Source organism: Lepus europaeus, chromosome 11 (assembly GCF_033115175.1).
Source record: "Lepus europaeus isolate LE1 chromosome 11, mLepTim1.pri, whole genome shotgun sequence".
NCBI lineage: Eukaryota > Metazoa > Chordata > Mammalia > Lagomorpha > Leporidae > Lepus > Lepus europaeus.
The window spans coordinates 29841954-29859884 of NC_084837.1; the positions used below are offsets into that span (position 1 = coordinate 29841954).

The 17931-nt window shown below is 37.8% G+C and overlaps 1 pseudogene; it reads right to left on the reverse strand.

Moving 5' to 3' along the window:
* Positions 1-14725: 14725 nt before the first annotated feature.
* Positions 14726-16690, reverse strand: LOC133770443 (large ribosomal subunit protein eL6-like; annotated as a pseudogene).
* Positions 16691-17931: the final 1241 nt, after the last annotated feature.

Here is a 17931-nt window from a genome sequence, read left to right on the forward strand (position 1 = left end):
TTGAGTCATTGATCTCTGGAAGTACAAGGGAATACAAGACAGTCAGGAGGTTACATTTCTGCAACAGTGTTCTCCCAACATCCTCAAGGAAAGGGCTGTAGGAAGTGTTGTGCAGGGCAGCTCATTGTTTTCATTTGTATTCAATCTATTGAAAATTAAATTACAGAGTAAGTTGGGCCTTGGATAAAAGAATAAAGTAAATAATATCAACACTGCTATCTCTTTGTAAATGTGATAAACAAACTCACAGAAGTAAAACTCTAAGATATGATGTCAAAAAACCTTCAGAAGCTTTGGACAATAAAAAGTTTGATACACACCTCAAAGTAATTTTGGGAGCTAAAACAGAAAAAGTCCTTTGAGGATTCCTTATCACAGCAATGTTTTCTGGAAAGGATAGTCAGTCATATCTGTCTTTTGATCACATTCCCATTCCTGAGTAGTAGCATTGTCAACATGTAATATGAAAACCATCAATACATGCTATTGTTTGCACTCCAAAAGTAAGAAATCTTATGGCAAAGGAAGAAAAAAAAGCCAGGACATAATATTCTGAAATGAGAAGTCTAAGTCTAGCAAATCAGTGAAGAAGGAAGTTGCAAATATGAGTAGCTGTTTTCACCATCATTAAAGGTTAAATTCTTGAGTAGAAAGATCTATTTATCATGTGTAATTTGACATTACACAATACATACATTCACAAGGCATCAGATGCTACTCCATAAATAAGTATAATTCTTTTATGTCTTTTTAATTTTAAAAAAAATTGAAATAAATAAGACAAAAGAAAGAATCGATCATTTAAAGAACTGAATCAATAAGTCTATATTCATTTAAATAAAATCAAAAACATCTGTCATGTATTGTTGAACTTTGCACAGAAAGATGACAGCTGCAGATTTTATTATCCATCTATAGTTATCCACAGAAAAGGCAACAAATGACTAAGACCATTTCCCCAGTTGAATAATTATTTATATAGTGTCCTTCTATGAAAATTATTCATCAAATTTGGTCTTCTTAATTCTGAACTACAGATTTGGAGAAAAAGCACATGAAGGCACTTCATAGGGCAGTAACTAAGACATAGGAATATTAAATGAATTCTCCAAGACACTGTACTTGTATACAGTACTTAAGTCTACTTATTTAATAAAGCATACTAGCTATTTGTTAGGCATCTATTATACCTGGCCCTGGAAAACTTATGTTGTAGATTTAGAAATTAAAACAAAAATCTGCCCTTTAGAGATTTAATACTTTTTAGTGATCCATGATTGACACACTGCTGTACATATATACACACTAAGTCAAACAAGCAAAGACAACATGAAAGTGTGATTTAAAAGACTGATTTAGCCAGTAAAATATAATTTCTACTAGTTTTAAAATAAAATTTGTCTCTAGTTCAGCATTATAAATGGAACACATATTAACTGGAATAATCAATTGCTATAAAAACAAAACACACAACATGTTATTTTGGAAAATGAAGAAATTAAACTCAATAAATATATATCAAACAACTATTGTGTGCTGAGGTTTAGGAATACAAAAATGAGTGGAAAGTGGTACCTTTCTTAAGGATCTCTCAACCTAAGGAAGTCCATTTGGGGAGATTATAGAGTTTGGACCATAGTGGACTACAAAAGAGGAAATTAAACCATTTAACTCAAACTGCAGAGGTATCGAAGGAAGAACTTTCTGATGGAAGATGCATCATATGCAGAAACATAGGATACCAACAGTAATTGGGTGACAATTCTACAATAGCAATGTTGCATTAGGGAGAAAAAAGAGAATAAAACTAGAGAATTAGTCAAAACCCTCATGTGTTATATATGAGAAATCAGAGTATATATATATACATATATATTTTTATTTGACAGAGTTGTAGACAGTGAGAGAGAAATACAGAGAGAAAGGTCTTCCTCCCGTTAGTTCACTCCCCAAATGGCCGCCATGGCTGGCGCTGCGCCGATCTGAAGCCAGGAGCCAGGTGCTTCTTCCTGGTCTCCCATACGGGTGTAGGGGCACAAGGACTTGGGCCATCCTCCACTGCCCTCCTGGGCCACAGCAGAGAGCTGGACTGAAAGAGGAGCAACTGGGACTAGAACCCGGTGCCCATATGGATGCTGCCGCCACAGGCGGAAGATTAACCAAGTGAGCCACGGAGCAGGCCCAGAGTATATTTAATAGCCCTTGGTCACCCTATTTCCTCTTTGAAGCTTCAGAGACTATTTAACAGCCCTTGTTCACTCTATTGATGAAAAAGGAGACCCTTCAACATTCCACCCCCACTCACAGTTATATTAAATTCATGTCACCCTCCTCCTCTCCAATTTCATTGCACTGGATGACTAAACTCTTTTAACTCCAGATCACATTCACTATCACCTCCTTGGCCATCACTCACCTCTCTTTCTCTGGCTTCAGCTCTAATATCAGTTACCACAACAATAATAAATATATACCCATCCTTCAGAAAAACACTCACTAAAAACACCTCTGAATCTGCCTCTCTCCTCTCCATTTTATAACTAAGCATTTCAAGCTTCTCAAAAGGACAAATTCCCTCTTCCCAAAATAAACTTAACAGTCACCCTTCAACCTGCTACCACTACACTTCAGTTCTCACTCTTCCACTGACATCCTTCTGACTATAGTCTACATCCTGTTAGACTGATCTTCTGCATTTGACATTATTAATCACTCTCTGGAAGGTCTCTTAGGCAGTATGTCTACACATATACAAAAATATCTTACTGATTTCTCCTCTCCTTCTTCAGATGAATCTTTTCAGTCTCCTTTGTTAATGTTGCCCCTTGAACTACTAATATATTCCCTCCTTTACACTAAAAGAAGCACTTCAATGATAGTCTCCTTAGTTAAAACACTTCCTCCTTAAATGACAACCATGTGTTATTTTTTCTGTTTCATCCAGAATTTTTCTCTCAAGACTTGTCTACTTGTTCTCAATTATTTTTCTTAATCTCCTTTTATTTCACCCATTTGTTTTTCACCCATTTGTTGAAACCCCAATAATAGACTGAATCTGTTCTTTCAATTGTCACAGATGTCCACCTGGACAGGAAGTCCAATGAGTTCTTAGCTTTTGCCTGTACAGCAGCCAATAATTTGTTCGCTCCTGAAACTCTTCCATTACTTGAACCCATAACACTCAGAACTCCTCTTACTCTTTTTTCTTCAACCTCTGTCTACACATAAAAGTTAAACAGTCATCCACGTTTAAGTCTCTTACCTGTCTCCTTAGACGATTCAGCCTTATACTGTAAGAACATTCTCTTGGAAGAGTGTACCAACCTATAAAGAAATGGCAATAGAAATTTAGTATCTGAATTTTTTCAATATTTTTATCTTAAATCTGTAGATTTCAGGAAGCATGCCAATTATTCACTTATAAATTAAACATATATGTATATATTCGTGTATAGTCCCTGTTCTCGTTGAACTTAGTCAGAAGGGAAATAGATTTTAATCAAGTAATCTTACAAATAGATTTTATTTTAAAGACTTTTTTTTACCTGAAATGTAGAGTTACAGAAAGAAGGAGAGACAGAGAGTGAGAGAAAGAGAGAGAGAGAAATCTTCCATTCAATATTTCACTCCCGAAATGATAGCAATGACATAACTGAGCCAGGCCAAAACCAGGAGACAGGAGCTTCTTGTGGGTCTCCCACAAGAGGCCTGGGGACTTGGGCCATCTTCTGCTGCTTTCCCAGGTTTATTAGTAGGGAGCTGGATCAGAAGTGGAACAGCTGGGACTCAAACCAGCACCCATAAGGGATGTCAGTGTTACAGGCCAGGACTTACTCTGCTCTGCCACTGCACCTGCCACTAACATTTGAATTTTTTAAATTAGCCTTCAACTACACCTTTTAATTGACTTCTGCATGTCAGCTTTCTTTCATTCTTTGCAAAGGGAGATAGCCAGTGTGCATGATAATCCACAAATAATTTTCTATTACATAATAAGTAATGTTAAATCCTTGGACAAGCATTGAAATCTTCCATTCTGGGCCTCTACCATCTTTAGGTCCTACTGAATCTCCTTGCCATCCATTCATCACACAGACTGATTACAATCAACTTAATTATGTAAGAAGTGAAGAGGGATGCAGAAAAAATGTGGACAGACTTGGCCTGAGTACAAATGCAGCCTGTAACATCTTTAGCAAGTTAATTAATATACCTAAGCCTACATTTTCTTATTTGTAAAACTGTAGGGATACCTAATTCTTAGTCTAGTCTCCTGATGGAATAAAATCAACCTTTTAATATGATTGGCATAAAATGCAAATACTCATGTATAACATTTATTTTTATAATAATAGTAATATTTATTACTCTAATCAAATGCCATACGTATCTTAGCTGATTTAATCCTCTCAGAAACTCTTATATTCCCATTTTACAAATGAGGAGACAAAGGAACAGAGTAGTTAAATAACATGTCCAAGAGCACAGGAGCAGAAAGTAGTATGCAGTCAGAATTTAGAACACCTAGCAGAAGCCTAGAATAGATTAGTTCTTGAATAAGTCATTAAATCCAAACGGAACACCATTCTCTACATACTACTTTGTTCATGCAGTTCTTTTCTGGGAATTTTAACTTGTCTCTGCCTACACTTTATATTCAGTTGACTAGTCCCTTCTTTCACAGCCCATCTAAAACCCTCTTTGACACCCCATCCTTACTCCAATAATATCTTACTGGTAATTTTTACAGCACTTACCAAACTAACTTCCATGCCATATATTAATGAATATATCTATTTTGTAATTAGCTTGACATATCTGAGAAGATGGGGATTGTGCTTTTTGTTTGTTTTTCAATTTTTTTAAAGATTTATTTATTTTATTTGGAAGGCAAAGTTACAAAGAAGCAGAGAAGAGAGGAAAGAGAGAGAGAGAGAGAGAGAGAAGTCGTCCATCTGCTGGTTCACTCCCCAAATGGCCACAATGGCCAGAGCTGGACCAATCAGAAGCCAGGAGCTCCTTCTGGGTCTCATACACTGGTGCAGGGGCCCAAGGACCTGGGCCATCTTCCACTGCTTTCCCAGGGCATAGCAGAAAGCTGGATTGGAAGTGGACCAGCATCAATATGGGATGCCAGCACTACAGGCAGCAGCTTTACCCTCTATGCCACAACACCAGCCCCTTGTTTGTTTTTAATCTTTGAATACTACATAGCATGGCACAGTGCTTTACCTCACATAAGTGCTCATTAAAACTTTGTTAATTATACTTTTTTTTTGACAGACAGAGTTAGACAATGAGAGAGAGAGAGAGAGAGAGAGAGAAAGGTCTTCCTTCCGTTGGCTCACTCCCCAAATGACTGCTACGGCCAGCACTGCACCGATCCAAAGCCAGGAGCCAGGTGCTTCCTCATGGTCTCCCATGCAGGTGCAGGGTCCAAGCACTTGGGCCATCCTCCACTGCCTTCCCGGGCCACAGCAGAGAGCTGGACTGGAAGAGGAGCAACTGGGACAGAATCCGGCGCCCCAACCAGGACTAGAACCCTGGGTGCCGGTGCTGCGGGCAAAGGATTAGCCAAGTGATATAAGAATAAATCTTCCAAGATTTTTAAATTATAGGATATTACATATATATGTATGTATACATATATGTTTATAAATATATTTAAAGATTTATTTTTTATTTATTTGAAAGATAGAGTTACAGAGTGAGGGAGAGAGATATCCTCCATAAGCTGGTTCATCCCTAAATGGCCACAATGGCCAGGTCTGGGCTGAGGCCAGGAGCCTGGGACTTCTTCCAGATCTCTCAAATGGGTGCAGGGACCCAAACACTTGAGCCATCTTCTGCTGCATTAGCAGGGAGCTGGATGAAGTGGAGCAACCAGGGCTTGAACCAGTGCCCATATGGGTAGCCTATATCACAGGTCGCAGCTTAACTCATTGTACTACAATGCCAGTCCTATTTTCCAGGATTTTATCAGAATAAAATATTTTTTATTTAAAAAACTACAATATGTCTCTCCAAATTCTTATGATGTTTATTATTCCCAGACTATACTGGATTTTTTAAGCAATGCAACTTGGAGAATGGTCCTTGAGTTTTTATGGAGTTTTTAATGTAATTTTAGTAAGTACATCTTTTCCCTACTCAAAAAAGAATATTCCATCAAATTTTACTGTCCATATGAAGGCATTAATTGAAAAACAGACCTCCAAAAGGACTGAACCATGCTGGGGTACAGGCATACACAGGTAAGTTAGTACTTACTGAAAGACATCTATAGGCCAGCATTGTGGTATAAGCGGGTAAAGCTGCTGCCTACAGTGCCGGCATCCTATATGGGCACTGGTTTAGTCCCAGCTGTTCCACTTCCCATCCAGCTCTCTGCTGTGGCCTGGGAAAGCAGTAGAAAATGGCCCAAATCCTTGGGCTGCTGCACCCGCGTGGGAAACGCGGAGAAAGCTCCTGGCTCCTGGCTTCAGATCGGCGCAGCTCCGGCCATTGCAGCCAACTGGAGAGTGAACCAGCAGATGGAAAACCTCTCTCTCTCTCTGCCTCTCCTTCTCTCTGTGTAACTCTGACTTTCAGATAAATAAATAAATCTTTAAAAAAGAAAAGAAAGACATCGATGTAGTTTCCTAGTACATATGAACCTTTCCAGTATGCACAAAGAACTTCAAGCCGCTGAGCACAAAATATTCTTTATCTAAGTGGCACCAGCGCCATCTGCAGGAAAAGCTCAAGCAGCAGTTGTGGTTTTATGCATGTATTTCTCTTTGGTCCCAACACAAGGTTCTGTCTTTCTTTTATGCTAAAAAAAAAAAAAAAAAAACACAACACAACACAACACACTATAGGGCTCACCTATTAAAGGTTTTCATCCATTCTCCCTGATGGATAAAACAAGCATTGTTAAATACAAGAAACACAGCACAGCTGAGCTAGAGAAATCTAATGTTCAAAAGACCACTGGAATATGATTTAAGAAACAAAATGTGGAAACAGAAGTCCTTTCTTGTGTTAGCCTGAAGAATGTTCATAGTCTTGTCTATGCAAACTGAATCTTCAAGAAAGCTTCACTGTACATGTATTAGATGCAAGATATTTGAGAAAATGTCATTTATTTTTATAACTTTAAAACAATTTTCTGTTTTACAAATTTATTTTATTAAATTTATATTTGATTTCTGGTGTGCAAAACAGTCTTTCAAAACTATATTTTGCTTATTTTTTTCTTCTCCTTCCCCAAGATTTAGGTTCTAAAAATTCAGTACCTAAATTTTGTGTTCTATACAATAATTAGGGGAAAAAATCAATCCTTCTGGGCATAATTGTTTCTAATCTTAAGGAGTTTTTACACTAGTTCACCGCTTGACCTACCTACAATCTAGTGGAAATAACACACAGTAAATTCTATAGTTAACATGACCATGCTTCAATTCTTCCCCAGTAATGCAGCATTCTTCTATTTCCCAAAGTAAAGAAGTTAGTATCTCAATTCCATAACCACAATTAATAAGGAAAAACCCTTTTCTTAATTCAGTTCCCAATGTAGCACTGAAATGAACAAATGTTCTCAAACATTGGTAAGCAAAATGGCCAAAGTCATTAATGGAAATAAAATTTATAAAATTGAAATGATAAGCTAATATTTTATGCATTGAGCACTAACATCAGAATCATCTCAACAATCTGGAAAATAGATTCACACAGAGAAAAAAAATCTATTGATATAAAACTTATTCCTAAAAGTAAACGAGCCATGCTATTCAAACTCATAAATTGCAACACTGAATTCATGGTCTATTATGAATAATCTACACCATTTCACTTGTACAAAAAATTGAGTTTTCATATTCCTTATAAATTAAATAGTAATTAATGGTCATCTGCAACTATCAAATCATTCTAATGGAACTACCTGTGATAAGCAAAAGTAAATTGCATATTATCATCCAGAAATAAACAAAAGTATATTTCATTTATTTTATTTTTAAATTCTCTTCAAATAATAAGTTATTCAAAAAGTTCATGAAAATGTATATTGTGAAAAAAACTATGCATGCATGGAGTTCAAAAAATTTGCAACAAAATAATTGTATCACTTAACTGCATTTTTCCATAAACTTTTTGATATACCCTTTTACATTAATTATGGTTTCATCTCCATTTTTCAATGAATAATTACAGTTGAGTCATTTTGTCATAAGATGGATTCTGCAGACAGTAATAATTGGTGATAAAAATAAAGTTAGTTGAAAGTTAACAGAAGCTATGAGAGTTTTCCAAAGCTTAGAAGTCTTCATCTTTGCCTTACCTAGCCAAGGTATAGTACACCAATATATTAAGGGATTATACTAAAGATATCATATTGATAACTGAGTATATACCTGATTGTAAAAGAGAGTTAAATTAAGAGCAAAAAACAATGGGAGGAGTTAAATGGCTCAACAGAGAAGGAGACAAAAATACAAAGGCTAAAACTCCATTAACATAATATAGTTGTAACTAGCTAATCAAGTAAACTTAGTCCATAAAATTTTATTTAAATCAATGTATAAACCAAGAAAAGCACTTCCACATGCATAAATTGATTTCCTTCTAACCTATGGTATCAGCTATGATGTATAAAGAGTGATATACTAAGCCAGTATTATAAAGAAGCATAAATGAGTGGATGGCTTGCCTGATCTATTCCTATAACCAGCTACCACAATTCCAACATGCACTTTGCCACTCACTTATCATCCACAAGACATTTGGTTTTCTGAAATGGAAACTATTTTTGAAACAACAGCAAAGAAACAGAAAATTAGTGTCTGGAAGCCCTCTGCTTTGCTTTATTTCCCCTTCTCCATTCACCAATTAACATTCCTTTTCTGGTGCTTCAAATGTTAAATTTGTTGCCATCTCCCAGACGTGTAATATAAATAAAACCACATTTCAGGGTGAAGCAAGGATGAAAATCAAACTTTCAATTCCTCAGAGCATCCCATTTTCTACTCAACATATTTTATAATGACTTAGAAATATTATAGAAATGCATCAATTTTTTTTTTATGTTAGTTTGTGTGCTGTCAAAATCCCAGAACTATAGCTGCCAAATGCAACATCTGCCTGGTGCAGGGTCTTAGTCCACCCATACAGGATGGACTGGGTCCAGGAAAGGTGAGTGCGCCGCTCGCCCGTTCCCCAGCCTCCCGATCCCGGAGACAGTCAGACGCAGCGGGGAGCCAAGTCTAGTAGCAAGAACTCCTTTACTTTGTGCGTAACAATACCTTTTATAGCACAAAACTGCAGAGTCATTGGGGCAGGGCTAAGGACCAACCAATCACTTAAAAAATCACCTTGGGGGGGGGGGGGAGATTTCTATAGGACCAACTATATGTCTATACACTTGTTACTAGTTTTGTTACCTCCCCTGATGTCCTGATGTTGCGCAGCCAATTAGTTTTAGTGGTAAACAACTTTGGATTCCGCCCATCTTACTTCCTCTGGGCGCCATCTTACTCGGCTCTGCGCGGCTCCGTTCTGCGCAGCTCGGGCGGGGGCACCCAGAGGCAGCTGCGCATGCGGAGCTCCCGGGCCTGGCCTGGCCGCGCCATGGCCGCACTCATGCCCCGCAAGCCTGGGAGAGCTGTAGATTTGCAACACCAATCTGAGAGCGCTGGAGCATGGGCTGAGTCTGGCAAAGCCATGGTGACAGGTCTGCCTGAGACTCGACCCCAATAGCAGCGTGTACAAGTTACAGGATGTGCAATGAAAACATATTCTGGAGTTTTAAGATTTAATGTTGTTTTCTTGGTTGGGTTTTGGACTTTTGGACTTAACTTGGGACTTGTTACTACCTTTTTGTTTCCCCTTGGCCTTTTGCCCCTTTCAGAAATGGGATTACCTGTCCTATGCTTATCCCATCATCATGGTTTGGAAATAGATGATTTGAATTTACAGGTACACAGCTAGAGTGAAATTGCCACAGGATCAAACATGCCTTGATTCTCACCCATATCTAATTCAGTTAACAATCTGGACTTTGGACTTTTGAGTTGATGTTAGAACAAGTTAAGACCTTGGGGCTACTGGCATAAGATTAATGTATTTCACTTGTGAAAGTATATGAATTTGAGGGATCAGGGGCCGAATGGTATAATTTGACTGTGTCATCCAAAAGTTTTGTGTTGGAAATTTAATCCCCAAACTCATAAATTAATGGTATTTAGAGGTGGGCCTTTGGGGAAGTAACTAGATGTAGTAAAGGTCATCAGTGTAGGCCCCCTTCCTGGCATTAATGGGTTTAAAAGAAGAGGAAGAGTTGCTCTGTGTTATCAGGAGATGGCTTTTACCATGTTACTGAGTAACAAAAGGGCCCTTTCCAGAAGACAGAAAGATGCCAGCATTATGCTCTTGAACATACTAACCTCCAGAACAGAAAGTTTGTAAGGCTTTGTTTGTAAATTATCCAGTCTGTAACACTATATTACAGCAACATAAGAAATACTAAGACACCCAAGAGGCCAGCTTTGCAGCACAGCAGGCTAAGCCACAGCTTATGATGCCAGCATCCCATATCAAAGCAGTGATTTGAGTTCTGCTTGCCCCAGTTCTGATCCAGCTTTCTGCTGATACACCTGGGAAAACGGAGTATGGCCCATGTACTTGGACACCTGCTACCTACATGGGAGACCTAGATGGAGTTTCAGGCTCCTGACTCCAGACTGGCCCAGGCATGGCCATAGCAAGTATTTGGGGGAATTAACCAGTAAATGAAAGATTTTTCTCTGCCTCTCCCTCACTCAGACACTCTATATTTCAAATAAATAAAATTAAATCTAACACAAAACAGTAATACACTTATTACAGAATTTGATTACTGCTTTCTCTAGATTACATTAGCAGCAAAGATATACTAAGTGCAAATCAAATATCAATATTAATTAGTGATTCAAAAATTACATAGAGAATATCTGAGAAGGGTATATATTTCATAGCTATTGAAATAGTTGGTTGGCGCCACGGCTCACTTGGCTAATCCTCCACCTGCGGCACTGGCATCCCAGGTTCTAGTCCCGGTTGGGGCACTGGATTCTGTCCCGGTTGCCCCTCTTCCAGGCCAGCTCTCTGCTGTGGCCTGGGAAGGCAGTGGATGGCCCAAATGCTTGGACCCTGCACCTGCACGGGAGACCAGGAGGAAGCACCTGGCTCCTGGCTTCAGATAGGTGCAGCACTGGCCATACCAGCCATTTGGGGGGTGAACCAATGGAAGGAAGACCTTTCTCTCTGTCTCTCTCTCTCACTGTCTAACTCTATCTGTCAAAAAAAATAGTTAATGTTGTCTTACCTTCTTGAAAAATTTATCAAATGATGATAGAATCTTATGGCTATTGTTAAGTATATACTTAGCCAGATCATTATCAAGTGTTCTTAGATGAAACTCTACTACTCAAGGCTCTCCCAAAACCAAGACCGCAATTTTGAAGCTGGTAGTCCTTATCATGGTAAAAAAGAATTCAGTGGTGCTAAGGATTTAATGTATTCTTTGTGTGGCCTTAGGATAATTATAAATCATTATAAGCAAATAATAACTTAATTTTCCTCTAAAAACAATATTTCATTCACTTGCTCAATGAAAGAGCAATTTATAGCTGTTTTTTGAAACTGAAGTCAATTCAAGAAACCATGGGAATAAAGAATTGTAATGAATGTTTTTCTGAAAAATAATAAAATTCATTATGATCAGTAATTATTAAAACTTACGCCAAGGCAGTTAATAATGAGAAAAGTAAAATAACTATATCCTTTGTTCCAGCATATACAAAATAACCAAAGGGTAGAAAAAGTAGGATGTACTATTTGGACACTTTACACTAGACTGTAATTGGTGATACATAGTTGTTGACAAGTGGCACTTGAGTTTTCAATATTCCTGAAGTTCTATAAATCAGACCACTGCTTAAAATATACCAAAGCCCTGAATGCCTGCCATATCATCATAATCATAAACTGAAAGGACATGTCCATCGGAGACAGGTAAGTACATAAATTCCCACTGTGTGGCCTTTGGTAATTCATTTAATATCTTGATCATTATCATATTTACAAATATATCTCATAGGGTATTTTTGAATTGCACTAAATGAGGAAAGTTCACCATATGGCATTTGCCGCCTAATAGGCAATCAATAAATGGTAAATAGTCATGTAGTTCTGAATAGAAAATTGAAAAAATCCTTTCCATTCATACATACCCTATGAAACTCTACTCCCAATCACATGTATAAATACAAAGACTTGGTGGGTCTTTCATTTCTGAATTCTAGATTACTTGTAAAACAAAAACATCTACTTAAGTTAGTGCATGCTGCTCTGCCTTTAGCAGAGGTGATTGAGATAATGTCTTAACTAGTCTTATATTCTTATTTTCCTTAGAAGTTTTGCTAATGGGCTCTTAATGATTATTAGAAAATTTCAAAGGATAGACTTTTTAAATGAGGCAGTTTCTGTTGAAAAGAACATAGCTATTCAGAATAATTAATTTTTTATAGCAGCCGAGTAACAGCATAGCTCTGCCAAGTCACGGGAAAACTAGCCAGAAAGTTAGCAGATAAGTGTTGTTATGTCACCAGTCAATACAGGTGTTTTGAGTTTCTAGAAGCTTTGTTTTCAGAGGAAAAACATTTCAGTGACTCTAAGAGAGCATTAGGGCAACCATAATGAATGTGAGACCAGATGCCAGTCATAATTTTAGGCCAGCTGCTACCTCCTTATGATTTTGAACAAAGACCTACCCTCTGAGAGCACAGCTCTTCCTCTACCTGGAGATTGCTATCATAAACAACTGTGCAAAGCAGATTCTGGCAGGATTTCAATGCCATGCTGGGCTGTAGCATAGCTGCAATAGAATGAGGTCTCGTGTGAGACTGGGATTTGTTAAAACTGTGTATGAGAGAAGGTGGACCTGAGAAGTATACTTAGTCAATGATAAAGTATTAAGTTTAGAGAAATATAGTAGTTTCAAGTAAGACTCTCAGAACTTACTTAAGTTTTATCCCTACCTGGATAAAATTGCTATGCTGGAATAGATAATACCCAAGCTCTAAAAATCTTAAAAAAAAAAAATCAAGTTTGAAGCTCTTCTCTGCTACACACAAGCTCTATGATCTTGGGAAATTTATGTGACTTTTTAAAGTTTAACTTTCTGCCTCTTTAAATTCCTGGAAAAAAATAACACCTATGTCATAGGATTGCTATGATGATTAATTGAATTAATAACAAACTTATTAGCATTTGCTTGAAATACAATAGGGCTCAACAAATGATGGTTGTAATTATCACACACAATTCATTTTGGATTAGACAAAAAAAATCTAAGCTTGTTGTAGCAAAGAAAAGACAAATCTTTTTTCACATAAAGGAAGTTTTTAGATAGGAAGCCCAGGAGTATTCCTACTTTTTGTTCCATCATCTTAGCAGTTACAGTCAATCCTCAAGTGCATTAAATGATTCAAATGATTTCCAAAGTACCAATCAGCACTGTCAGTTTATCCAACATCTGGAGACAGAAAAGAGGAAAAACAAAAACAAAAATCACCCTTCCTAACTTGCCAGGCATTCCCCACCCCAGGAACACCTTTTATTTGAGGAATACAAATTTCATGCATTTTATAAATACAACTTTAGGAAAATAGTGATTCTTCCCACCATACCCACCCTCCCACTCACACCCCTCCTCCTCTTCCCTCTCCTATTCCCAGTCTTACTTTTTAACTTATGAGACATAAGAATATCCTCCACTTAATACACTTAAATGAAGTATTCTTTGAGAGCAAGTTTTACTATTAACTCTCAATCCAACTCTTTGTTGACAGAGGTCCTACATGGGAAGTTAGTGCACAGTGACTCCTGTTGTTAATTTAACAATTAGCACTCCTAAATATGATGTCAGTGATCACCTGAGGCTCTTGACTTGAGTTGCCTAGGCTATGGCAGCCTTTTGAATCCAAAAACTCCTTCAGCATTTAGACAAGGCCATAAGCAAAGTGGAAGTCTTTCCTCCCATTAGAGAAAAGTACATCCTTCTTTGATGGCCACTTCTTTCCTTTGGTATCTCACTCACAGAGATCCTTCATGTAGAATATTTTTTGCCACAGTGTCTTGGCTTTCCATGCCTGAAATGCTCTCACAGGCTTTTCAACCAGACCAAGAAGCCTGAAGGGCTGATTCTCAGGTCAGAGTGTTATTTAAAGCAATTGTCATTCTATGAGTCTGCTGTGTGGACTGCTTCCCATGTTGGAACATTCTCTCCTTTTTAAATCTAGCTAATATAATTACCCAACACTTGATCCTATTTATATGGTCATTTTAACATATTAACATTAACATAACATTTTAATCCTAATCTGTATGTTCATTTTAACACTTAAAATGACATTTCACCCTCTGGTTCTCTCTCCCAGATGCCTACAATGGCCACAGCTGGACCAGGCGGCAACCAGGAGCTGAGAACTCAATCCAGGACTCTCACATGAGTGGCAGAGGCCCAAGTATTTGAACCATCAGTTGCTGCCTCCCAGTGTGTGCATTATTAGGAAGTTAGAATTGGAAGCAAAGCCAGGATTGAAACCCAAGCACTCCTATATGGTATGTGGGTTCCCCCGAGTGGTGTCTTACCTGTTAACCCTTTTCTTATTTTATTAGTTATTTAATTCAGTTCTGGGTGAGCAATCTAAAACACCAACTTGTGAGAATAAATTCCATTTGTTAGGGCAAGAGTAAATCTCTGATAACCCTGGAGCGGATGAATAGCTTAGATTTTTTTTAAAAAATTTGTCAGTCTGTAACTTTCTGATCAACCTTATTCTGCTCTGTTATCTTGTATTTCTCATTCTCCATGTTGAAGGTGTCACCTTCCTGGTGTTTGGACTTCCACAGTTGCTGTTTCTTGAAATAAGCATTGTTAAGATGTTTTGGAAATTCCACACTGCTGACACCAATTTTCATGTAGGTGGCAACAGCAAATTTCTGATGTGTCCTACACAGAGGAACTCAATTGAGGAAGAGAGGGTCAGTTAGGAGTAGCAAACCACTGCTCATCTGCCTCAGGAAAACCACCTCTTGCCTCTGTGAAGCCCAGTGAGGATATTCAGAATGGTCCCGGGAGTGATGCTGGCCCAGTTTCCTCATATGCTGACTGAAGGATTTTTGGCTAGGACTCAGCTTCTTTTGAGACACCATCTTCAGTGGAATAATATCTAGGCATTTTGCAGACCATAATCACCCTGGTGCCACCATCCTGATCACCATCAACTGGTTTTCTGACAGTAGCAAGAAGCTTCTTTTTCTTTTCAATCCTGGATTTATGAGCTGAGTACTTCCTCTTGTGTGTGGTCTTTCTGGATTACAAAGCAGACTGGTGGTATCTGCTGGCTCTTCTCATAAGCATAGGGTTTCAGCTGCAGCATGGTTTCCCCTTCTTGTGCTTTTTATCCTTGAGGTTACTCTTTTTAACCCTGCCACTGGCATTCTTAGCCTTCTTGATTAGGTTTCTTCTTGATGTCTGGTTTCAGAGTTGTCTCACCCACTGTCTTACAAGATGAGGAAAAGCCCTTTGAATAATTTGTGACCCTAAAGCTTGCTAACAATAATAGTGTAAAATTGAGTTTCAAATATTTCATAAAATATTAGGGAAAATTTGATTTGCTTAGAAAGGCCCAAGTATTTCTTCCATATTTTATTTCAAAACAGTTTACATGGGTAATAAAGTATTTAAGATAGTGGAATTTTTACCCATTTATTATGTTGGTATTCCTCAGCCAAAGCTGTAGTATTATGTCTAATCTGTGAACTGAGTGGTTGAAATAGCCTTCAAATTATTGTTGAAATATTTAAGTTTTGAGGCCGGCACTGTGGCACAGTGGGTTAACGCCCTGGCCATATGGGCGCTTGTTCAAGACCTGGCTCTTCCACTTCCGATCCAGCTCTCTGCTAAAACCTGGGAAAGCAGTAGAAGATGGCCCAATGCCTTGGGCCCCTGCACCCATGTCAGAGACTCAGAAGAACCTCCTGGTTCCTGGCTCCTGGCTTCTGATCGGTGCAGCTCCAGCCGTTGCAGCCAACTGGGGAGTGAATCATCGGGTGAAAGACCTCTCTCTCTCTCTACCTCTTCTCTCTCTAACTCTGGCTTTCAAATAAATAAATAAATCTTAAAAAAAAAGAGAAAGCAATCATTTAAAATAAATAAATAAATAAATATTTAAGTTTTATAAAAGTCACTTTTTACCTTCATTTAAAAAGTCTATAAAAATTCTGATGCTAACTTGTTGTATATCACAATGAGACAACAATTCTGAAAGCAAACATTGGAAGTGTGAGTCTATTCAAGATGTTGTGCTTCACAGCAGCATGGTAGTGAGGAAATAGCTAACCACTCCCTGAAGGTTAGGAGTGTTCTTTCCTTTAGGTGAAAATTTTCTCTTTGGTTTTTATTTTTTGATTCCTAAAATAAATCTTTCATCTGGAAAGTATATATATATGCATGGAGTATATTATATATGGAACAACATATATAACAGTTTTCAGAAAACACTATACTCTTAAAGATAAGAAATTTGGATAAATTTTGAGACTGTCATATAAAAAATTTTTTTAAGTATGAGTAGTCTATGGCCATACCACCCTGAATGCTCCCCATCTCGTCTGAGAAGTATTAGTAGCTGACCGAAGTAACTACATAAAACAACCACGTTAAATATGTTTAAAAGAAACTTGAATAATATTTTAAAGAAAATAAAATTATTTTTAAACTGGAAACCACAAAACTTACAGAGAAATGAAATCAAACACCTTTATGAAGAGTCCTGTTGTGTATTAGACTTTGTGAAAGTTTAACATCTGTTTTCACTGATTTGGTGAGGTGGCTCATAAAATTATACAATCTCAGCCTTAGTTAATTTCTCTTCTCTACCATCAAAAAAGTCATCATTGAATTTTGAGAAGCATTGTGAAAGCTTTTTGTAAATATAAACTTGTTAATATATGAATCATAGATGAAGAATTCTTCAAATGGCTTTGATTCTGATATTGAGCATGCTTACAGAGGTAACTCTGGAAGGTAAAAAAAAAAATTATGGTGTACACAATAAATAAGTGGTATTAAAAACATAAATCCTCCCAAAGGATACTATGATGGTAGCTCCCATTCTTGTAGCAGTATTTTCTATTCATAAAAATCCAAGGACTCCATAGCAATAATGTCCCTTGACCATGAAATGTGAGATGCAAAGTTGGGAGGAGGCATAGAGGTGAACAAAGACAATGCAAACTATCCAAAGCCAAGAATTTTGCAAGATTTATTTATTTATTTATTCCAAAGGCAGCGTTACAGAGAAGCAGAGGCAGAGAGAGAGAAAGAGAGAAAAAGAGGTCTTCCATCCACTGGTCCACTCCTCGAATGGCCACAGCGGCTGGAACTGGGCTGATCTGAAGCCAGGAGCCAGGAGTTTCTTCTAGGTCTCCCATGTGGATGTAGGGGCCCGAGGACTTGAGCCATCTTCTACTGCTTTCCCAGGCCATAATAGAGAGCTGGATCAGAATTGGAGCAGCCGGGACATGAACCGGCACCCATATGGGATGCCTGCACTGCAGGCAAGCAGCTTCATCCGCTACACAACAGTGCCTACCCCCATACTTAACTCTTGAATATAGTTGCAGGTATGTGGGGCCACACAAATACCTAGTCCTAATTAGCTTTCAATCTTCTTCCTTTGAAGAGCTTCAAATGTACATCCTGAGTACCAAGAATGCTGGTCATTGAGGAAGATAATATAAAAGACTTGCAGATATTTGGACTCCCAGTTGTAGAAAATTATTATTTACAAACATTTAAAAACAAGACTGGTACAAGTGGTATAAAAGCTCTCATTACTAAACCTA